Source organism: Mustela lutreola, chromosome 12 (assembly GCF_030435805.1).
Source record: "Mustela lutreola isolate mMusLut2 chromosome 12, mMusLut2.pri, whole genome shotgun sequence".
Taxonomy (NCBI): domain Eukaryota; kingdom Metazoa; phylum Chordata; class Mammalia; order Carnivora; family Mustelidae; genus Mustela; species Mustela lutreola.
Window position 1 is genome coordinate 25412601 of NC_081301.1, and position 25957 is coordinate 25438557.

The following is a 25957-nucleotide window of genomic DNA, read 5'->3' on the forward strand; positions in this document are numbered from 1 at the left end:
GGTACAGCAAAAGGAAGGCCAGACTTGGAAAAAGAAAGAGGATTTGGTTTGTTTTTTGACTCTGCAACTTAATGTTTGGAGACTCAGTTTCATCATTTATAAAATATACCTACCTACCTAGTGGTCTGAAAAATGAGGATAAAATACACAGTGTTTACTATGGTACATACATGGTACATACTTGATATATGAATAGTCGGTCATACTTTAAAATAGAGTTGATTCAACTCTTGAATCTGGTAAAGTTATTAATTAACAAGGGTAGATTAAGCCTAGTAACAAACAATCCCTAATGTTTAGTGGTTTATCACAACAGGGTTTGTTTCTTCCTTGGTATACACATCACAAAGTAGCTGGATATCCACTTTGTCTCGTCTCCATTCTGGAATCAGGCTGATGAAGCCGCTATTATCATTGGTCATCATGAGAGAAAGTCTAGAATGAATGCTTCAAGGAAATGTAACATTCCCCTATGCTTGGAAAACAGAGAGCAGGAATTATGTGACAAATAGCACCAAGGCTAACAGAACATTTTTCTTTATTGTTTCTCCAGTCTCTTCATGAAGGCTGATGCATGGGACTGCTGGACAGAATGAGGGCTAGCAAGTTTCTTTAGAGTGCTGTGCCCTCTCATGATCAATTGCCCTCTGGTTCAAGGCAGAAGATTGCTTTCAATATACCATAATGATTTTGAAACAATAGATTTTTCAACATTATTTAATTGACTCAAACATTTTGAAAGTGTAAGTCTGGGGATTTCCTGATGCAAGCTATGATGTGTTCAATTTAATGGCATTTGAAGCTAATTTTTTTGTCTTCACAGGAGGTAAAGATACTTTACATTTCAAGTCAAATTTGAATAACTATTGTAAAATCAAATCATCAAAATGTTGAATATAAAGTATCTCAGTACTTTTATATTTCTTTATGATATTTTTACAGGATAAAATATATATCTGCATATGTATATGTATGTCTATACACCCTGAGAAGAGAAGCACTTACAGAGATAAATTTTATTTATGGTTCTCCGATTGTGCCACTGAAATTCGGTATGTGGTAACTCACAGAGTTGGGTTTGTGAAATGGTCATAGAAATACAGAGACAGATCTCTGGCCAATCTGTATTCTTTACACTTTTCCCCACCTGCCTGAAATTCTCATTAGCCATGCTGATTTTTCCCCTTTTCCCCCAAACACTATAAACCTCTATGCATATAGAGGCACAGACCAACCTCATTTTCTCTACCTAGAAGATATTTGCTCCTTAATTACTTAGCTCAAATTTCATGTCTTCTGTGAAGCTGCCTATATTTTCTCAAAGAGACCAAACTGCTCCCTCAGTAATTCTAAAGCACTTTGACAATGATTCTTTTATAGCACTTAGCACATTGCATTGTAATGGTCTGTCTCTTTCCCCTACTCATTACTATATCACTAGCACCAAGCATAATTCCTGGTGCATAGTGGATGTTACAGGAATAAATGAAAGACATGAAGCCAGGGCACAAAACTTGATCTTCTAATCATGACTGCAGATCAAGCTCCATTTTTCACACTGCTTATGACTGGTTAAGCAGCAGAGATGTCTTGCTTAAGATAAAGATTAAGATTCTCATAGTAATATAAGTTCCTTACTAGAGCATGTGTGTTCTGAGGACAAGGATCTTCTGACTGACTTACTACTCTATTGTCGATGCCTAGAATAGTATCTGATCTGTAATAGGGAGGGAACAACAACAAAGAAACCAGAAACAAACCTTTATTGAAGAAATAAGTAAAATACCATTTGAAGCCATTTTAGCCATTATTATCACCAGGCATTTTAAAAAATTATCGTTTTTCCCCATCATGCCAGGCAGAGGGAATAGGACACTGGGCAAATACAATGAAATGTTAGGGGAAAAGAGGAAAGGTTTGGAGCATGTGGTCATCCATGATGGGCAGGTCTGTTTGTGGCAATAATGAGGAGCTCTATGATCATCATGGCTTAACTTATACTTAGTGTCAAAAAAAAAAAAAAAAAAAACAACAATGTGACTTTGAATCATAGGCTACTTGCTTTGTCACAATACATGTGGCTATCATTCAAACTCTTGGGGATCCCAGTGTCTGAATTATAATGTTTTTTCTTTATCAGAATCATGTAAGTGAAACTGTCATCTCTCTTAAGAAACACAGATTAGAAGCTCCAAATTTGGCAACACAGGGTGAAGCCCAGGATGGGGACAACTGGCAGAATGTGGCTGCCATAATTCTAGCCTTCTTAGGATTTCCTTTTCCCTGTAGATTTCTCTGCTACCATGACCCAACCTGTTCCCTTAAGGATATATTGGCCAGAGTATACACATACACATTAATTCACTACAGTGGTATAAATGAAGTAGATAAAGATATTTTTCTTCCTTTGGACATTTTGGGCTCATGTCTTGGCTTTTTGACTATGCCAAATTTCTTCTCTAAGCCTCAGTTTTTTCAGATGTAAAGTGGGGAAAATACTAGTGTTACGGACTGAATTGTGTCCCACCAAAATTAGTATGTTGAAGACTTAACTCTGACTATACTTGGAGACAGGGCATTTAGGGATGAAATTAAGGTTAAATGAGGTTATAAGTATGAGGTCTTGAACTGATAGGATTGGTGCCCTTATAAAAAGAGGAAGAGACTTGAAACCATAAAACTCCTATAAGAGAACATAAGCAGTAATTTCTTTAACATCAGTCTTAGAGATATTTTTCTAGATACATCTCCTAAGGCAAGGGAAACAAAAGCAAAAATAAACTATTGGTACAACACCAAAACAAAAAGCTTTTGCACAGCAAAAGAAACTATCAACAAAATAGAAAGGCAACCTACGGAATGGGAGAACATATTTGCAAATGATATATCCAATAAAGGTTTAATATCCAAAATATATAAAGAATTCATACAACTTGACATCAAAAGAAAATAATAATCCCATTTTAAACATGGGCAGGGGACCTGAAGAGATATTTTTCTAAAGAAAACATATAGATGGCCAACAGGTACATAAAAAGATGCTCAACATCACTAATCATCTGGAACTGCAAATCAACACCACAATGAGATATCACTTTACATCTGTCAGAGTGTCTAGAATAGAAAAGAATAACAAGAGTCGGTGAGGATGTGGAGAAAAAGGAACCCTCGTGCACTGTTGGTGGGAATGTAAACTGGTGCAGCCACAATGGAAAATAGTATGGAGGTTTCTCAAAAAATTAAAAATAGAAATACCATATGATTCAATAATTCTATTTCTATTTCTATTACTATTTATCCAAAGAAGTAAAAACATAAATTTGAAAGGATATGTGCACCTCTGTTTATTACAACACTATTTATAATAGACAAGATATGGAAGCAAACCAAATGTCCATCGATACATGAATGGATAAGGAAGATGTGATACATACACACACACACACACACACACACACACACAGTGGAATATTACTCAGCTATACAAAAGAATGAGATCTTGCCATTTGTGACAACATGGAGCTAGAGGGTATTATATTAAATGAGATAATCCAGACAGAGAAAGACAAACGCTGTATGATTTTACTCATATGTGGAATCTAATAAACAAGACAAATGAATAAACACACAAGAAGCAAAATCAGATCTATAAATACTAAGAACAAATTGATGGTTGCCAAAGGGGAGAGAAGATGGGGGGATGGGAAGAGTAGGTGAAGGGGTGTGGGAGATACAGGCTTCCAGTTATGAAATGAATTAAGTCATGTCAATAAAAGGTACAGCATAAGGAATATAGTCAATGATATTATGATAGCACTGTATGGTGACAGATGGTGGCTACCTTTATGGTGAGCATATCATAATATAGAGAGACGTCAGATCTCTTTGTTGTACCTGAAACTAATGTAAGATTGCATGTCAACTGTAATCAAGTTAAAAAATACATAGATACATACTACCTTTGAGGAAAAATAATAAGAAAGAGGAAGACACACCAGACTCTCTCTTTCTCCACATAAGCAAAGGGGAAAGGCCATAGTCATGAGGTAAAATGGGAAGGGAGCCACCTATGAGCCGGAAAGGACAACCTTCACCAAACCAAATTTGCCTGCACCTTGACCATGGACTTTTAGCCTCCAGAATGATGAGAAAATAAATGTCTATTATTTAATCCAGCCAGTCTGCAGTGTTTTGTTATGACAGCTGGAGGAGACTAATACCGATGGTGTCTGATAGCTTTTGCAGGGAGGTGGGGAGGACTCAAGGCATGTCACTTGTATTTGCTGTGCTGGTGGCAACCAGCTGAGAAGACGATGGTTCTCAGATACGACTTGACTGGAGGTTCAGGGATAAGCAGAGGAACTGGACACGTACAAATAGGTACCTCATCTACAGGACATTGTTTGCTCATCTCTAGGTTGGGGCTTCTTCTGATTCTTCCATGATCTGAAGTCCTGTTATCCCCACTTTTCAGGTATGCCCATAAGCAGGTCTCAACTCCATGGTATCCAGAAGTGAGAAAACTGTCCTCTTCTCCTGTGTCTTATGAAGTGTCTTCTTCATAGCGTCCATTTTTCTGTTTCTGTTTGCTTTTTCCAGGGATGATGGACTGGTGGTGATGTGGGGTGGGGTCTCACCTACTGAATGGCAGGCTTTTCCAGCCATTTTAAGACCTTATCCTATGGCTCTTACCAGACAAAGACATTGAAATAAGCCCAAGAGTCATAGAAGGAATATCTAGATATAGATATATACATAGATATCTATGTATATATGGCATGTGGGGTAGGGATGTCTTTTTACCTCCTTCCTTTCTTCCTTCCTTTCTTCCTTTTTAGGCTACACAAAGAAAAGACACCTCTTTCATTTTTTAAAAAACAGCTTTATTGAGATGTAATCAATATACTATACAATTCACCTATCCAAAGGGTACCACTCAATGTTCACAGATATGTGCAGCCATCACCAAGCTCTTGCATTTTTAATGTTTTTTGTTTGTTTGTTTGTTTAATCAGAGTCTGGGTTCTCTATTCTTACACAGCGTGATGCGTAGGACATCAATACACCAGCCTGGGGAATTTCACCAACCTGAGGCCAGTGCATTTGGATAGTTCTTTGTCCAGTCAAAGGAGGAGACTTCTTGGTGGCTGCTTTAATTTCTCTGGTCCTGGCTGTGAGCTCCCACAAGAACAAACACATCGCCATGAGGACAAGTAACTGTTGGTCAAATGCTGCTTAAGCAAAGTCAAAGACTTTATTCAGAGGCATCAGGCTCTCCCCTTCCTTACTTATCACGGTACACGCAGCCAGAGATTCAGGGTTCCCTGAGAAAGCTATCTAGTCTTGGTTCTTTCTGTGAATTCTTCTGTGTGACAAATCCTCCGTCTTCAGCCCTGAAGGAAGGGCTTAATAGACGCTCCTTGTGTTTGCGTCTGGGACCAACCCAGCTCTCATTTTAGTAACCAGTTCCAGAGAAGAAACACTTGTAAAGAACTAGCAAAAGCCAAAACACAGCGCAGCCTAAAGATACCCCAAATTTACATTACTGCACAAAACAGGATAGAATATTTTTTAGGTCACACGAAACAGTTTTGCTTCTTAAACAAGTAACTTCGAAGCATCTCCATTTTAGATGCTGGCTAATGAAAACCACTATTCCAAAGCGGGTTTCCAAGAACAGTGCCCAAGTACTTGCATTTACATTTGCATAACCAAATCAGTTTTACAGGCCGCTCTTCTAGAAGAAAGGGAAAATACTGAAGGAATATTCAAGCACTCACCTCTCACAAGACAGGCCACGGCTTAACAAGCTGACATGGCAGGTTCTTCCAATGATGCCCATTCTCACCAAGGCTTCACAGCCTTAGTGCCTGGTCTCAGTTGGGACCACGTTCAAGGTTCCTGGTACTGCCCCTCATCCTGGCGGTGCCAGCAAGATGAGGCTGCCCACATCAGGAGCACAAGGAGGCCACTTGAGAGGTTCTGCAGCTCTTATTTCCCTTTATTTCACATTCTGAATTTTGTTCCAAAAACCAGCAATAGATTAACCCCAGGAAAATAACCCACAAAGTCAGATTCAGCTAACATTTCCTGGCTTCTACGTGCCAGGTGCTCTCACATGCTTTTTCTGAGGAAATCTTTACAACAAACCCATGTGGTAGGACCAATATTACTTCATATTGTTTTAAGAACTGAGGCCATAGAGAGATTAGGTCATTCATACACTGACCAGGTAACAACATTCTGGGTCAAAGCTAAACCTGACTACGGCAGGTTCCACGTGATCTTCTCTTTTCTAGAAAAGTGAGAGTTTACCAGGACCATGCTACAAACAGGAGATTAGCAGTGTAGCAGGTGAATACACAGCATATCAGCAGTCAATACATGTTAAATGAGTAAATGAATGAATGAATGAATGAAAAATCCCTGGAAAGCTAAATTCTTAGTCCAGTAAGTTTCTAGTTTGTCTCTTTGATACCTGGTTATCATGGAAGATTGGATTTCATTCTAATTTTCAAAGGCATTTGTCAAGGTTCCTTTATCCCCCACCAGAGTTTTTGGCCACCCAAGGAAGTAAGTAGTCCTATTTCCCTGCTGTTTGCCCTCATAGGGACGAGGTATTTGGTGGTCGGGAACATTTGTGTGGAAATTATGATGGTGCTACTTGTAAGCTGGGTGATTTGGGGAAAAAAATCACCTTTCGGAGGTTTATTTTATTGCTGACATGGTGCGAGTGATAACATCTACCTGATATGGTCCTAATGAGGCTTAATTTCCCAAAAACAGAGTTGAAAGCCCAGCACAGTCCTGTATGGTCCAGCAATATTGGGCCCCTTGTAAAGTTGCACCTGGTTTTACATGGAATGCATAGCACCAAGTGTGTACTTCTATTTAAGAAAGCCACTGACAGCAGTAGTTCATTCATTACCAGGGTCAAAGATGAGCTGTACAGAGATGGTCGCTTGTCCCCTCTTCTAGTACTTGTTAGGGGAGACATCTATAGGCCTTGGTTTTGGTGAGAAGTTTTGTTTTTGTTGTTGATGCTGTTTTTTCAATGTTATGACACAACCACAAGACCTGTATTATCCATTTCCAGGTGGGACACAATGGACTGGCCCTCCTTGCAGTGGAAAAGCTCCATGAGGCACTCTCTGACATGGCTCCGGTGACTTGGGCCTTCCACAGCTCCCGCCCTCTGATTACCTCCTATAAGGCTGCAGTGGCTTCTCCCCTGACACCACTCTCTCATGTGCTACATCAGACACTTCCTTCCTCACATTGTCTCCTTGCACCCATGACCGCAGGGACTCCACTTTTTCACTATGTGCCCAACACTCAGAACAGGGTCTGGAACACTGGAAGAACTTAAGACACAAGTATTATGAAGGTAAGAGAATATTCTTGTCACTGTTATTAGCATCATTGACATTATGATAATGAAAGTGTTTCCTGGGGAGACTGCATCATCTCTACCTCTTTCGTTCACCCCAGACTCGGTCACTCTTGTTTACCTAACCAACACTGACCCTCTGAAGACCATGACCTAGTCCTATTTCTCCACAGCCTCCCTTTCACTAGTTCTTATCAGGAGTTGGCTTTACAACCCAGTGAATTGCCAGGTGACTTGGTACTCTCTGTTGCAAACAGAGTGTAGGGGTGCACTGAGAAAGATGAGGCTCAGAGTTTTAGGCAGTAATTCATGCTTTTTTATTTAATACACATTGGCAAAGTGTTCCATGTGTGTCAGGATCAAATGGAGCAGATGTGAACGAGAGGGTCCCCGGTGGGCCAGCCAGTCGGGTTCATGGTCAGTCTCAACAGGGAGCATGGGAACAGAACAGCGGGGGTGAGATCAAGGGTCTCAAAGAGTATGGAGGAAACATCCCCACTAGCCCATGTCCCAGCCTGTTTGTTAGAAATGGGCTGTAACCTCTGGTTACAGGGGTGACTCATCCATGCTGCGGAAACAAACAGGCGAAACCAACAGTCGCATGTGATGGATTTTTCATAAGACAACGTTGGAGGTATACCACTGGGCTGTGTGTGTGTGGGGTGGTTATCCAAGGTTTCTTTAAGTGTCAGAAACAGAAGGAGCCAAATTCCTTTCTTTCTCTTTTCCTTTCTCTTTCTCTTTCTCTTTTCTTTCTTTCCTTCCTTCCTTCCCCTCTTCCTTTTTTTATTTTTTGGTCCTGGTCAAGGGGCCCTTTACAACCCACATTGCACTCAGAGATCCAACCTACCTTTTGTACACTCTGATTGGGAATGGGGCTGCCTCACCAAATCTGACAGTGGTCTTCACACAACCTGCGGCAGAACACATGCTCTGTCCAGAACGACGAAGTCATATGAGTGTCTTCACAGGCCAGGGAGTGAAATTCTAATCCTGATTATAGTGCCAAGGCCTAAAAATAATCCCATCCCAGAGCACAGTGTATCACTGAGGTCTGGTCAGCTGGGAAGCCACCCCAACTTTCCCTCAATCTCCAGTGCTTCTCATATGCCTCCTTTGTTTCAACTCACTGATTTATGCTTCATGGAGGTAAGACGAGATGCTGAAATCCTCAGTTTCTAAACTGGAGAAATTCCTCAACAAACTACTCACCCTCCTTCATGTAAGGACAATACAGACTCTTGGAAAACGTTAACTTTGAGAATTACTAACCAGGTTTTGATGTCATGTCTCTGAGGAGCTTGGGTTTAGATTGTACCTAATCATATTTCAGAGGCTGTTTGGGGCTGAGAGATTGAAGGGAATAGCCAGAAGTTTCCTTAAACATGTTAGGCCCTACATATGGTTCTAACTATAATCATGTTTTCAAGGGCCTATGAGATAGAGTTCTCCAAGAATGCTTCTTATGTCCGTGTTAGAAATTGGCTGTGGCTAGCTTGGCTTGAGGACATACTCAATACTTTGGAAGTTTTCCTCCAAAATCGCTTTGGTTCTCCTCCCTGCTCTTTCTGGCTTTCTGTTCCAGCCCAGGATTTTGAGCTGGATGTGCATTCATTAGAGGGAGGTGTCTTGATTCCTTATCTCTGCTCATGACAAGTGAGGGAAGGACACATTGTGTTACGAAGCGCTTACCTGTTACCAGGTTTATAAACAATCCCAAACATGGCAACTCTTTGTCCCTGGAGGCCTCAGCCCTGCCTAGTGCAGGTCCTGAAGCTTGCAGGCTCGGTCCCACCCATTCACGGAGCCAGCCCTGCACAGGCTTGGCCCTTAATCAGGGGTTCCTCCCCTGCCAGGAGGTGAAGTCTAATACAAATCTTCCTGCTGTCATCATCATCTTCATTTCCAGGGGGCCCTGCCCAGGTACCTGCAGGTCCATGTGTTAGCTCAGAAGCCTACCTGCCTTAACATCTTGAGCGTGTTCCATTTATGCTTAAAATGGGAATTGGGTCCCTTGAATCCAACCCATTGGCTGGAACACTTGTCCCCGTAAATCAGCATGGTCCAGTAGAAAGATCACGTGAGCCGTGCATGCAGGCCACACACGTCATTTTAAATTTTCTTCTAGCCACACCGAGAAAGGTAAAAACCAAACCAGACCAAACGAAACCCTCCCCCAAAAGGTGAAATTAATTTAATAATATATTTTATTTAAGCCAGTATAACCAAAGTGTTATCATGTCAACACATAGGCAATATAAGATAGAGTATCAATGAGCTATTCTATGATTTTTTCCCCCACATTAACTCTTTCAAATCCACTGTGGATTTTATACGTAGAGTACTTCTTGACATGGACCGGCCACATTTCACATGTTCAATAGCCACATGTGGTTGGTGGCTACCATAGTGGGCAATGTAGACTCTCACCCCAAATTGTTTAATTTGAACATTGTTACAAGGGCTGTAAGAAGAACCCAGGGTTGGGGAGCTGCTATTCTCTGTGATATTACTTCGGATGGGAGGTCACTGTCTACCAGCAAGACTGTCTTCTCCTGGAGACTGAATCAGGCTGCAATGAGTGTTAATTATAGTTTATCCTGGGCCAGCCCGTGTGCTACAAGTTTTATAAGCATTATCTCATTGTAGCCTCAGAATAATCTGGATGTTCTTTTATTACCTCTGGGGCATAAGAGGTTATGACAATTGCCTCAGGTCACAGAGTTGCTAAGCGGGGGTTGTCCGCATCCAAAACCAGTTCTGCCTCTCTCTGGAGTTCGAGCCCTTACCTGCTGTGCTAAACCCCCATCCCTCTTGCCCCTTGGCCAGCAGGACTTGGATGGCTGCCTTCTGTCTCAGAAACGGTCCTGCAGGCTGGTCAGCTCCTCTCCCAGTTTTGTCTGTTCCTCATTCTTGTGTTTACTCATCTTTCTCTATTGACTCAGCACAGACACCCCAGCAGGCTCTGCAGCTAAGTCTGACAGGTTGTGGTGGTAACAAGCCTCTACAGCGTGAGGTCCTCAGAAAAACTGATCTATGAGGCAAACCATGTGAAATATTTCTCTCTTCTCTGTTTGGAAAAGCTGGAGAGCTCTGAGTTTCTGGCAGACTTGCAGCTAATGAACACAAGAATATGGAATTAGAAAACACACCCAAAGCTGGTTGCTTGGCTAATGGAGACATATTGCACGTCTCAGGAGCTTGTCTCGGGTCTCTGGGGACCAGGAGCCTCTTGTGTTAAACAGCTGGTTTAGCACAGTGTCTGCCCTGTGAGCGGGTGCAATGGAAAGCTCTTATGAAGAATCCTTGGGGACTGGAAGAATGTTTGCTAAGAGATGGATTTTTCTTGGTGCAAACATTCCAGCCAATCTGGTTTTCTCCTGGGAGGAAAGAAGGGTTGGGTAGAGGTGCATGGAAGAGGCAGAAGATGATGAGTGGGCTCATGGACCTTTCTTAACCTCTGTGGGCATTCAATGTGACAGGACATTCAGCTGTGTCCTACAGCATTTCCTCCTTGCCATGGGAGTAAAATACAATCTCTGTTCTGAGCTAGCTCACCGAGACCTGGGGAAGCAGAAGCAGTCTAGGACTGTACTGAGGTCCTACCTGCAGAAAGTGTGTGCATTGACAATGCATGACCTTTGGGGCCAGACTGGCAAGGAGCTGTATGTTCTTGGATGAGTCACTTAACTTTGAGTCACAGTTTTTCCACTTCTAAAATCAGGATTCAACTTTAGGGGAATTGCTAGTTCTGTAAAAGTGACTAGCATATTCCTGGTTCATAGAAGACACTCAGTGTATGCTAGTTCCATTTTTCTGAGAGAGACAGCAGCCATCCAAGTCCTTCTGTCCAAGGGGCTGGAGGGAAAGTGTTGAGGAGAAGAGACTAGGTTGTCACCATACAAGTGAACTTTCGGTTTGGGCATTCATCAGCTCATTGGCTTCCTGGATTCTGATCTTTCCTTGATTCTCTTGACTGAGTCTGAATAAAGTTCCAATCCATGACTCTCACAGGCCCCTATACTTCCTTATCTGGCACTTGTTGAGTCTCTGACCAAGTGTGGGCATCCTGGATTGAATAATGTCCCCTCAAAATTCATGTCCACTAGGATCCTTGAAATTTGACTTTATTTGGAAATAGGGTCTTGAAAATGTAATCAGTTAAGGTCATACTGGATTAGCATGGGCCCTAAATCCCATGACTGGTGTCCTTATACGAAAGCCATATGAAGATAGGAAAAAGAAGATGATGTGAAGATACCCAGGAAAGATGTCGGAGGAAGGTGTTGAATTGGTACAGTGACAAGGAATACCAGAGATTACTGACAGCTACCAGAAGGTAGGAAATGCCAAATCCCATACAAAGGCCTTGGAATTTACAGGGAAGGATGCCCCGCACTTCACCGATGGTGTCTGCTATTCAAAACTCTCCCCTGGACCAGCCCTCTGTAGGTTCATATTTGAACTCCTGGGAAAGATGGAGCTGCAAATAAGCATAAATACAACTTCACTACAGTTATCCTAATGCTCCTGCTTTTTTTTTTCTTTTAAGATTTTATTTACTTATTTATTTGAGAGAGAGAGAGAGAGCAGTGGGAAGAGTGGAAGGAGAGGGATAAGCAGATTCCATGCTAAGTGCAGAGCCCAACGTGGGGCTCAATCCCATGGCCCTGAGATCATGACCTGAACTGAAATCAAGAATCAGATGCTTAACCTACTGAACCACCTAGGCTCATAGTGTTGTCATAATACTTCTAATTATAATGGAATTTGTAAGAACTTTTCTCCACTTCTGCACAAAGATAGATGACTTAGACACATTAAAGACTTATGGACACAAAGTGCTGCTTTGGCAACTTCAGAACTATAGCACATTAGTTGCATTTTTGATGGGTCCATGGGAGGTGTTTCAATGGTGTGCCTTAGGAACAGTGTTAGTACCTTCTCACAGCTCTGAAGGTGAGGGAATTAAGGAAGCACTTTGGACCAGGAGGGAAGATGAGGTCTGTGGTGGGAGCAGATAGAATAAGGGAATGAGCACATGTGAGAGAGAACTCTGGGGACACCTGGGAATCAATGGGCAAAATTCGAGGGTAATGTCAGAGTCCACTAAGTATGAGGAGAACTAGTAGAGTCAGACCTACTGAAATATTGTTTTAATGAGAATCCATTTCTATCCCCTATGCTGGTTTGTCCTGGGGATACAATGGCTACATTGATAATAAGAACTAGACAATCTCCTTGAGCCTGAATTTATCTGCAATACGGAATGGCATGAAGGAAAGGATACACATGAGAAGGAAGTTTTGAGTGCAAGGTTTGAAAGAAGAGAGACAACATTGGGCTTAACCATCAGTAGGTCCATATGGACCAGGTTTGCCCTGCATAGAGAGGCCTATTTTTCTCATTTGTGCATAGGACTCAGCAGGGTCTGAATGCATTATAGACTAAAGAACTTCTGGTACTTCAGAAGACAAGAGCTTTGGGTGTCATCCCAGCGTGTCAGCACCCTGGAATGGCCATTATTCATTCAGAGAATAACAGGAGAGTATCGGAAAGACCTGATGTTCAGTGGACATATGACCAGCTCTGGAGTTTTCCCCTTTCTCACCCATTCTTCAGCCTGACTCAGTCAAATCAAGACTCCCTATACTGTGGTCCATGAAATGTCATGAAATTTGGACAAATCTCCTCCTTGAGGAGGAATTGAAGTAGATGGGGCGGGCGGGGGGGGAGATCATTTCAAACTCTCTCACCTAGAGTTAACAGGTGAGATGGTTTTATTCTCATAGATCAGGAGTGGATTTAAGAGACAATTCTCTAACAAAAAGAATAACTATGGATCAATCCTAAAACTAACTAATGTCACCACTTTGGATAGATAAATCAATTTTAAACTCATTTTTAGCAAATAATCCTATATAACAAGTGACATAAATAGTGTACATTTTGTAGTTTCTTTCTCTTGGTGAGTGCACTAGGAAGTTGAGTTGTTTCAAAGTCTTTATAGATACCATAGATATGTATGTATGTGTATGTGTATATGTATACATGAATCATGGGAACATTATACTTACTTTGAATTTTCCCTTATCCTTAGGTCTCATTATTTTCATGCTTCTCCTCTTGCCTTTGCTAATTTGTTTTTAATCAAATTGATTGTGATGTGATGAAGTTGGTCTACATTGGAGGACAGAGATTCTACTTGCTGTTGACGTTATTTTAATAACATTGCTGGGGATAGTGCTCATTCTATCATATAGTTTCTTCTTTATGAAGATTAGTGAGTAAAAGTTCTCCCTGGTTTCAGCAGCAAGGATATATGAGATTCTTTTTTGGGAAAATATATGATTTGATCTTATTCTGTGGACACTGCGAATCTCCTAAGTTATCAATCTTACTTCCTTTTTAGCATTGGTTGCTAGGAAGCTCAGAGACAAACTTTGTTTCATTTCTGTTTGGATATATAGGATTTGCTGGCTTGAATTCAATGAACTCCTCTTAACCCTTGAATCTTCGATTCTTATTCCTTCTCCTATGTACTTCTCAAATGATTTTTTAAAAATTCAGTTTATCTGGCAATGCTATATTCATCATTATGAGTTCCCATAAGGACCTTTTAGGAATCAGGCAGAATTGTAAATAAACATATATTACAATTTTGTACTTTAACCTTTGGAAGGACCAAAAGGTAAGGATTTAGAATCAGTGGACTTGGTACCGCTCACCTCATTTCTTTAATTCTCTATTTCCTTGTCTATCACAGAGCTCACAGTAACTTCTATCTCTGCAGACTCTTGTGAAATCCCAATGAGACAACGGAAGCAAAAATGCTTTGTAATATTATTTGTAGTAGTAAAAACAGGAGATGGATCCTCTTTTCTTTTAAAAATTATGTGCATGATACCCATAGTTTGAACATAAAATAGTAGGCTTATAAAGATAGAACATAAAATAGAAGGCTTATAAAAGATAGGACAATTCCTTTCCCCCACCCTTTCTGGCTGCTGAGAATGACCTTCACTCTCATGGCAGATGTGGCAAAGATGATGTTATTTCTTAAATGCTTAATGATCCTCTACTCTGCTCTTATTTAAAACTGAGCCATTATCTGGAAGCTCTCTCTCTCTCTTTCTGTGTGTGTGTGTGTGTGTGTTGAGACCGTATTATGAACTGGTGGGCTTCAGTCTAGAGAGATCAAGAACAGGACAGCCTTACCATTGGTGAGACCCTGGAATGTGTGTGCAAGGATTTTTTTCCTCTCTAGAACTGTTTAGTTTTTTCCAGAAAGAGATCTTCAAAATCCTGTGGGGGTTAGAGTAGGTCAACTTATTTGTAAATGGCCAGGTTCCATCTTGCACTGGCCCTTACTTTCCACTGGGGAGAAGTCTGGGGTCTCTCTGAAATAAACCTCTGTTCTATCACTGTGGAGGGTGAAGACGGGGTGATTTTCCAGCTGCCCAGAGTGAAGGGGTGGGGTCCCATTCCTCTTCAGACAGACTTCCAGCTAAACCCTCTTTTATTTTTAGATTTCAACCTCCTCCCTTAAGTTCTAAGCTTCCTTCTCTTTCCCTCCAGGGTTCCTGCTGGGGAAATTGCCCACTAACTTCTTATGATTTTTTCATCTAACTGTAGGCACTGAGATTGTAACTCACTTTGCTCTGCTAAATTCTGAAATCTGTTGAATTCTTACCTTCTAAAGTCTTTTTTTCCCCTGTTCTCCTTGTCCTTGGATGTCTTTTATCCATTCCTTTACTACCATTTCAGTGAGAGGTAGAGTAAAATAAATCCAGCATATTTAACTGCAAGTGCTTTTTGAATTTCCTTATGAATATATCACTATTTAAAAAATTATAATAAACTTTATTGAGGTATAATTTACATATAATAAAATGTACACATTTTAAGTGTACAGCATGATGACTTTTGACAAAGGAATATAGTCTTGTAACTACCACAGTCAAGAATCTACTTTTGGGGGTGCCTGGGTGGCTCAGTGGGTTGAGCTGCTGCCTTCGGCTCAGGTCATGATCTCAGGGTCCTGGGATCGAGTCCCACATCGGGCTCTCTGCTCAGCAGGGAGCCTGCTTCCTCCTCTCTCTCTGCCTGCCTCTCTGCCTACTTGTGATCTCTCTCTCTGTCAAATAAATAAATAAAATCTTTAAAAAAAAAAAAAGAACCTTCTTTTGTTGAAGGAAATCCTGACATTTGCAACAACATGGATGAAACTTGAGGGCATTCTTCTAAGTGAAATAAGTCAGAGAAAGATGAATACTGTGTGATATTATTTTTATGTGGAATCTAAATGAAAAAAAAAAACAACCACTCAATTTCATAGAAGCAGAGTAGACGGGTGGTTTCTGGGGGCAGGCAGATGGAGCAAATGACTGAAAGGGGTCAAAAGATACAAACTTCCAGTTATAAGATAATAAGTTCTGGGGATCTAAAGCATGGCATGACTTACCATTAACTGTTTTATATCTGAAAGATACTAAGTAAGTAGATGTTGGAAATTCTCCCCACACACACAAAAAATGGTCAGTATGTGAGTGATGGATGTGTTAACTTACCTGACTGTGATAATCAGTTTGTGGTATATACATATATCAAATCATCACATTATATACATAAAACTTACACAATGTTATATGTCAACTATACCTCAATAACGCTGGGGGTGGGGTGGGGAAGGATATATTCTTGTTATCCTAGAAAGTTCTTTCTTGCCCTTTACAGTCAAACCTCCCACTCCCTCACCCCTCGTCCCAGACAACCACTGGTCTGCTTTTTGTCACTATAGATGATAAATGTATTGTTTTTGTTTAAGAAATCAAAGAGGAGTTATGTGGTTGTGAGGTGGTGAAGAATTTTTAAAAACTTTGTCTTTGTATTAAAAAAAATGAGTACATTTGGGGCACCTGGGTGGCTCAGTGGGTTAAAGCCTCTGCCTTCGGCTCAGGTCATGATCCCAGGGTCCTGGGATCGAGACCCGCATTGGGCTCTCTGCTCAGCAGGGAGCCTGCCTCCTCCTCTCTATCTCTCTGCCTGCCTCTCTGCCTACTTGTGATCTCTGTCTGAAAATAAATTAAAAAAAAAAACTTGAAATAAATAAAAAAAAATGAGTACATTTATAGAAACATAAAATGCAAATTAAATTTAACAAAAGTACTTTGCAAACTGTAATGTGCTTTCTAATTATTACTTAAAATTTTTCTTTGTTGATCAGCTCACACATCACTGGAAACTGATTGGCGGTGAGGAATTTTGTTAGTGGAGGGTGGTCAAAGGCCAGACCAGAGAGAAGGGACTGAGAGGGACAACAGCATCAGCTAGACTCACAAGTAAAATTTTGCCATGTGTTTCCTTTTGGAGAAAGAGTAACTGGAGAAAAATTTTATAGAACTGTGTGAGAACAGCTAGTTCAATGTCCACGCACTCTCTCATATTTGGAGCAGAAAAGAAGGATTGTGATCTCAAGGAATATGTCAGGTAGGATCAACAAGGTAACTTGTTCAATAGTATTTCTCCCATTTGATAACAACATGAATCTAAGTGATCCAATTTTTAATAGCAACAGACATAAGAAACAATACAGATCTGAATCAGGAAAACTTAAAGTAAGAGCCGATCTTATGGATATGAATAAGACTAAGATATTGACATGTCTCTAAGGTCAGGAGGGATTTTTCAAGTCTTGAATATCAGTGTTTTTTTTTTTTTTTCAAGATTTATTTACTTATTTTAGAGAGAGAGAGAGCATGCACGTGCACGTGTGGGAGTCAGGGGAGGGGCAGAGGGAGAAGCAGACTCTCTGAAGAGCACAGAGCCCAACATGGGGCTCCATCCCACGACCCTAAGACCATGACCTGAGCCAAAAATCAAGAGTAAGACAGTGAACCAACTGAGCTACTCAGGCGCCCTGAATATCCATGTTTTAAAAGGGCAGACAAGTGTACATTATTAGGATCAAAGTAATTAATAGGTAGTTGGAATTATATGACCTATAAAAGTTTCTTTTTCTTTTAAATTCCAATAAAACACCTTGAACTTTAAAAAAATGAAATCAAGTCTTCTTTTTTTAAAGTTTCAACCTTGGTAGCATACATGTTCTTGACTGTTAACATGTATTCTTAATGGACAAGAAGTATGAAAGAGTCTGAGTGGAAAGAAATAATGCTATCACTCTGAAAACTAAATCTAGTTTAACAAAAATTGATAACCATATTCAGGTTGCTGTGGGAAAATGGAACAATTAAAATTCACTTTACTCATGAGGCCATACCCTGAGGCTTTTTTTTTCCTTTTTTTTTTTTTAGGTTGAAAGAAAAATGTAACTGGCTATTTAATATTTCAATTTATGGAAAGTATGTCATAACTGGGAATTTTGATAACTCTGGACATTAATAAGGAGACAAACCAGTTGTAGTAGCAGGGGTGTTACTGTAAACACTAGGACATGGGGCAGAGGAATATCTATGTTCATTTAGAATGATCTCTTTGGAGTTAATGATCCAGTTTGTGCTGTAATCCTATTCTACAAATCTGAGTGTTTTTCATGCTCTTTTCTCTTTCCTAACCCTTGACCAAGAGAAATAAACATTGGTTGAACAGTCAGAGACCTATGACAAATGACATACATAATAGTCTAACGCCTCTGAAAGGCAGGTTTTTGCATGACATAAACAGTTCCTTTAGTTGCCAAACAAGTGTCAATCTGACCATGGAAAGAAAAAAGAGACAAGAAGCAAGAGGAGACCAACCCAGATTCAGTCCTGAAATGTTAAGATTTCAGGTGGTTTTTTGATTGCCTGTTTTATTTTTTAAAATTTTTTAGATTTTATTTATTTATTTGACAGAGATCACAAGCAGGCAGAGAAGCAGGTAGAGAGAGAGGAAGGGAAGCCGACTCCCTGCTGAGCAGAGAGCCCCATGTGGGGCTCGATCTCAGAACCCTGGGATCATGACCTGAGCTGAAGCCAGAGGCTTTAACCCACTGAGCCACCCAGGTGCCCCTGATTGCCCATTTTGGAAAGACATTACTCTAAAGGGACTCAAGGAGCAAAATCACAATTAATTGGCAGATTAATGGTTTTCTGATTAGCTGAGTTTCTACTTAGTCCCATCTTATCAAGGTAAAAATTGAAACAGAGCCAAAGTTTGTTGAGTAAGGGACTTGGGATATTTTTTGTAGAGTCTGGGGGTCAGGGAGCTGAGTTAAATGCACACTGGCCTGGGCCTCATGGAATGGAGTGATTGTTCTCAAAGCCATTACCATCTTTATCACCACCTCCACCAATGATAGGTTTTTGTTGTGAGTTTCTTCTTTTACTTGGAGAGCCTGGGGGAGGGGGTTGGATAATAATAAGTGAGGAGTTGGGTTCATTCTGTTCAAGCTACTTGATGTTTAACTGTGTTTGTAAATGCTCTATAACTCTAAGTCCTATTTCAGTTTGAAGTGAAGTGAAGTGAAGATAAGAATAGCACTGGGAGCTTCGGGAAGCTGGGAATTCTAGTGTCTCCTGAGTCAATAACAAGCTCACTGTGTGATCTTGGGGAAGTCTTCTCATCTTGGTTTCCATTTTTCTGTGGTAAAATAATGCATGACATCAAACTGGACATTTTAGCCCTTGTTAAGTGTACAGTTCAGGGCAACAGTTACACCATCATGCCATCATCGCCTCTATCGATCCATCTCCACAACGTTTTCATCATCCCCAACTGAAAGTCTATACCATAAACAATGACTCTCCATTCCTGTCTACCCTCCGCCCCCCACACTCCCCACAACCACTATTCTACTTTCTGTCTCCATGAATTTGATTTCTCTAGGTGCCTCACCAACATGATATCAGACTGTATTTATCGTTTTGGGTCTGGATGATTTCCCTCAGCATAACGTCTTCAAGGTTCCCAACTATGATGTAGCGTGTGTCAGAATTATGTAAGGGCCTATTTAGCCAGAGCGATTCCATCTGGTTAAACAATGACCTTGTTGTTTATACAGTAAAACTTAAACTGTCTCTGCCCCACCCTTCCCCCAGGGGACTTACTTAAAATAAGTCCTGGAAACTAGTCCCAGGTAACAAAGCCCAAATACAAGGGTGGGTCAGGCCAGGTGGAGGTATTCAACCAGTGGGGGTGCATACTGTCTCCCTAGCTACCAAGGAGTATGGGCCCCACCCTTTGCGTGCCTTTTGGGCGCCAATTCTGACCAAGGTGATAGGCTAGTTCAAATATCTACTATAGGGTAAATTGTAATTCAATTGGCCACTTAAGTGTGACCTAGCAGGACTGTACAGCTTTTTCTGTGTTACAATCTCATTTGGCCACCTGTGCACGGCCAGGCCTAACCACATGGCCTTTGCCCTTAAAAGCTAGTCTCTGTAAGGCAGAGAGAGGTCACCTCTTTGCAAGAGACGGCCCTGGCCGGTCAGTTTGATTCTCGATGCTTGGCGCGAAATAAAGCTTTGCTTGACCTTCGCTTTGTATCAGTCTCACTCCTTTGGCCATGGACCCAACAATTACATTCCATTTTAGGCCTGAATCATCTTCCATTGGATGCATATCACGTTTTTTGTATTCATTCATCTGTCGATGAGATATTTGCGTTCTTTCCACCTTTGACTATTGTGAGTATTGCTGCTATGAACAAGAGTGTGCAAATATTTGTTTGAGTCTCTGCCTCCCGTTCTTTTAGGTATATATAAGTGGAATTGCTGGATCATAGGATAATTCTATGTTGAATTTTTGAGTAAGTTCCACTTTGTTTTTACCAGTGGCTGTACCATTCTGCATTCCCACCAGCAATGAATGAGAATCCAATTTCTTCACAGCCTCACCAACCCTTCTCATTTTCTTTTGTTGTTGTTTTGATAACTGCCATAGTAATGACTGTGACAAGGTATCTCATTGTGGTTTTGATTTGCATTTCCCAGATGATAGTGATATTGAGCATCTTTTCATATGCTTATTGGCCACCTATATACCTTTTGTGAAGTTACGTCTATTCAAATCTCTGCCTATTTTAAAATCAGGCTATTTTTATTTATTTTTGTTGAGTTGTGGGAGCTTTTTTTTTTTTTTTTTTTAAATACATATTGGGTATCAGTCTCTCATTAGGAATAGGACTGGCAAATATCTTCTCCCGTTCTGTGAGCTGGCTTCTCACTCTTTTGACTGTGCCCTTTGATGCACAAAGTCGTAAATTTTGAGGGAGTCCATTTTGTCTGTTTCTTTGTTGCCTGTGCTTTTGGTGTCAGAGCCAAGAAGTCATTGGTAAGTTCAATGTTGTAAAGATTTTTTTTCTCCTATGTTTCCTTCTAGGAGTTTTATGACTTTAGTTCTTAGATTTAGGCCTCTGATACATTTTGGGTTAATTTTTGTTTATGGTGTAAAGTAAGGTTCCAACCGCATTCTTCTGTGAATGTCCAGTTTTCCCAGTACTAATTGGTGAAAAATCTGTCCCTTCCCCCTTGAAAGGTCTTGGCATTCTTCTCAGAAATCATTTAACCATATGTTTGAAAGTTTACTTGTGGACTCTCTATTCTATTCTGTTAGTTGATATGTCTATTTTATGCCAGTAGCACACTGTTTTTTTATTATTGTAGTTTTGTAGTAAGTTTTGAAATCAGGGAGCATTAATCCTCTAACTTTATTCTTTTCCAATTCTGTTCTGACTTGAAATTCCATATAAATTTTAGGAAGGGTTTCTCCACTTCTGCAAAAACATCATCGAGAATTTGACAGGGATAGCATTCAATGTGCAGATCACTTTGAATAATATCAACACTTTAACAATGTTAAGTTTCAGTCCATATACACAAATGTGTTCCCATTTTTTTGTGCCTTTTAATTTCTTTAGCAATGTTTTGCAGTTTTCAATTTACAAGTTTTTCAGTTCCTTGGTTACATTTTTTAAAAGCATTTTACCCTTTTTGCACTATTATAAATAGAATTGTTTTCATAATTTTGTTTTGTGTTGTTCATTGTCAGTGTATAGAAAGCAACTGATTTTTGTATGTTAATTCTATATCCCACAACTTTGCTAAACTTACTAGCTCCAACAGTCTGTGCGTGTGTGCATGTGTGTGTGTGTGTGTATGTGTAATCTTTAGGGTTTCCTATAATAGGATCATGTTGTCTGCAAACAGATAATTTTACTTTTTCCCTTTTATACTTGGATGACTTTTATTTCTTTTTCTTATCTAACACTCTGGCTAGAACTTCCAATACTATTTCGAATAGAGTGGAAAAAGCAGACATTGGTGCCTACTTCGTGGTCTTAGAGGAAACACTTTCAGTCTTTCACCATTGAGCATAAAGTTAGCCATGGGTTTCCCATATATGGCCTTTATTATGTTGAGATAGTTGCCTTACAGGCTCAAATTTTTGAGTTTTTATTGGTTTCAATTTTTTTATCTGTAAAAATAGGTGGTTGAATAAGGTAACTTATTCAACCTGGTGACCTTTGACACATGACTTAAACTCTTTAAGTCTTGGTGTTTTGTTTTTTTTTTTTACTCCATGTGGTTATTGAGTAGAATTTTAAAAATGACATATGTTGATTGCCTAGAACACACTAGTGGGTTTAGTAAATGTTAGTTACTTTTCCATTCCATCTTGTCTCTCACAAGAATTCATTTAACATCTACCTCTGTCAGTCTCTGGGGCAGTTTCTGGGAATATAGAGTTAACCAAGACATAGCACTTGTTTCCAATATGCTTACACTAATGGTTTATGGGTCTCTGTGACTTTATCCAGATATAATAATCTTTTACATTAATTTTATTCAGTAAATACTTTAGAATGTCTACTATAGTCCAGACTACACTGCTAGGCACAAAGCTAGGTGCTGAACAGCCAATGATGACACTCTAACCTCCAACAAACACACAAAAAACAGACAGGGTCTTCACCTCCATGAGCCAACAACCTACTGGAGTAGATAGAGAATAAGTATACCAGTAAATATATAACTTTGAATTATGCAAGGAGAGCCCAACCAGAGAAAATGATATGTATAAGGTCCAAAGTGGGAATGGACATAATTTGTTAGAGGCACTGAGAGAAGGTCAATGAGGACAGAACATTCTAAGTTAAGGGAAGGTGGTTCAAAATGGTGGTGGTGAAAGGAGGGGCTAGTGGGAGAAGTCTGGATTTAACTCTAAGTTCAATGGGAAACTGGGGAAGGTTTTCCAGTAGGGCATATGACATAATTGGATTCATATTTCAGGAGGCATACCTTGGTTCTTGGACGGAGGATAGGATTAGAGAGGTGAAGAGTAAAAGAAGAGAGTTCAGATGGGAGGACCTTGAGTTAGTTCAGGGGAGAGACCAGCGGCTTGGTCCAAGTATTTGGTCCCCAAGTAGTTTGGGGATTGGATTCCTGGTTTCTGGTTTGAGCAACTGAAGAGATGATGATCCACTGAGCTCTCATCTTATAAATAAATGTTTAAGTCAGATGGACACACCTGTGGTAATTGTTACTTGAAAATCTACCTCTTATCTCTTTGATTAGTTGTAGCCCAGCACTGAATTTGTTCTTAGAAGTGTCATAAAACTCCCTTTCTGTGAATCACTCAAGCTTCCTAAGATGTTTCAATCACAACCCAAAGTTCATTCAACAATTATCTACCAGTATTGTTCTAGGTACATGGCATATGGGAGAGGAGGAGAAAGCCCCAAATCTCTATTCACATCGACTTTATGTTCTAGAAACATGTGGCAAAAATTTTTGTTACATGTGAGTTTCCCTAGGGCACTGAACAGATTTCAAATATTAACACTTCAGTTTCTGTTGCTTTTCTTTCTTTTTTCCCCTTCTTTATTTCTTTTTCTTTTCTTTTGATTTAAGAAAATGACAGTTAGTAACTACTTGTACTTAGGAACCAGACCAACTTGGGCTCATATTTAAGTGCAATCATTTACCAGCTGTGTGGCCCTAATCAAGTCACGTTATGTCTCTGAGCCTCAGTTTCCTTTTTTAATTTACGGGGATAATAAAGAAAAAAAATCTGACTTTCAGGAATTTGTGAGGATTTAACTTATGTCTAGAGGAGGGCTTATGAAATTGCAGGTGCTCAGTAAATGTTAACTATTATCAATATTACTATTATTATTACTGATTGATTTGTTTTTGACATTCTGGGTTACATCTCTACAGAGAAAGCATAGCCCACGTCCAAATTTTGAGATCACCGAGGGCAGCCAGGCTGTTGTAAAAAGAGCTTGACCTGGGGTTAATCCAGGCTGTGACACTTCTTTCTTTCTTTTTTTAAAAGACATTGTTTTTCTTTTATTATATTTTATTTATTTATTTGACAGACAGAGCTCACAAGTAGGCAGAGAGAGAGAGGAGGAAGCAGGCTCCCCGCTGAGCAGAAAGCCCAATGCAGGGCTCAATCCCAGGACCCTGAGATCATGACCTGAGCTGAAGACAGAGGCTTAACCCACTGAGCCATCCAGGAGCCCCCATTTCTCATCCTTATGACCTTAGGAACACATTGCTTCATAACACTCAGCTATAGTTTGCTCATTTGAAAACTGGGGACAGTAGTATATGACTCATAGTATTTCTGTAAGGATCAAAGAAAAAAGTGTGATGGCAGTGTCTAGCATAGTGCTCTAATCATTACCATAGGTAGTAAGAGCAGGGACTCTTCAGCTGTACTTTCTGGGTTTAAAGCTTGACCCTCCTGCCCCGTACTTACTAGATGGTGAAATTGCACAAGTTACTTAACCCATGTGCCTCAGTTTTCTCATCTGTAAAAAGGAGATTATAGTAGTATCTACCATGTAGTGTTGCTTGAGGTTTAAGTGATTGAAGGTAGGTAAAGTGCTCAGTCCCGGCATACACAGGCACTACAGGATGGCTACTGTCATTAGCATTGTAACTACCATAGTCATCTTGGCTGTCCTTTGTCAGAAAGTCTATAGACTACCTTATAAAACCATTTATAATCACTTCCCCTCTGCCCATAAGTGAATGAGGCCTTAAGAAAAGAGAGGAAGAGCCCCCACCCATGGCCTGAAATTCCCCTACTTGGGGTGCTTTCCCCACCTCCTGCTTGCAGTGACACCACCTGGAGGGAACCCTGCCCCCCCTTCCCCCCATGCCATAGCTCCAGCAACAGACCCGCTGGAGATCCGAGCAGATCCGAGCAGATGTTTCTGCTTTTCAGACCCAGGCATTTCCTCTCTTCTAGGAGCACATGCCAGCACAGTCAATATCTGGAAACCTGCTGCTTCACAGTAGGGCTGAGGACTAAACTGGTACTTTACTAGAAAATGGTAATAAAGCAATTTGAATTGCTTTTCATCCTCCTTGCTCTTAACGGCTTTTAGGTTCATATGAGACCAATCAATTAATCCTGCTTCAGAGCTACAGGAATGGGGTGTTTTCCAGCCTCTGAAGAGGAGATGGGCCCATCACAGAGATTTTCCAGCGTTATCCTGAGGACCACCCTGAGCCTGATGTCTGGGGGAGTGATGGGCAGACGTGCCCACTTGGGGGGTGTGCCATACTCCTGCCACCTGGCCAGCTGCCCAGGTTCTAGTGGGTTGCCTCTGTCCCAAAGACAAATCAGCTCTGCACGTTCCCCTCCTCACACATTCACCTACCTCCTTCAATCCCAGGTGTCTTTCTGGGAGAGTTTGTAAGAGATGATGATCCGCCTGGATGAAAACTGATGTGCCAATAAAAAGAGGACCTGCCTTTTCTTTCCTGGCCACATGTGAGGTAGTTCGTTTGAAAGCTTCCTCCCTCACCTTCAGGAAGTACTTACCCATCTCAGCGTCCCCAGGGTCGTGGTCAGCACACAGTGGTTCTCAGAGAGTCATGGATGAAGGGAGTTAAGACACAAATGGAATGGAAACTTGGAAAGGGTGGAGGTGAGGGTGGGATTTTTCCCTCCTTCTCTTCATGACCAAGTATTGAATGTTATTCTTTAAGGAATTAATTTCTTTAAAAAAAAAAAAAGTTAGGACCAAAAGATGAATGATTAATCCATAAATGGAAAGTAACAGATTGAAAGTGATCAATGCAGGTAGACTGACTCATTGGCTCCCCTGCAGACAAATTGGTGACGGGACAAAATAGATGTTTTTCCTGAGTTGTGAGTCCCGAGATGGGGGATTTCTCCATCTCAGCACAGATTTTTGCCAGAAGTTGTCTCAAGACCTCAAGTACAACTTGTTTAGACATTTTCCAGTTGTAATTTTTTTCTAGGCTGTTAAAAATATTGACTTTGACAGCTTTAAAATGATGGCCTCAAAATTGGAATAATTTACATTCTGGAATTAAGATAATTCAGGCATTTCTGCTGGCAACGGCAGAGTGTAGGAACCAGTTATATAAATCCCAGATTTGAGGGAGACTGAGCCATTAACATAGATTGGCCTGCTGTGGGTATTCAGAGCAGTCACCTTCCCATGTAAATGGATCTTTATGTCTCTCCCAGGCAGGCCCAAATTCTGAGCTATTTTTGGAGCTCCTTTCAGATCAGGTGATGTGGAAGAGGGTGGGTGAAGGCCACAGACTCAGGCCCCACTTCTGTTGCTGGCCTCTT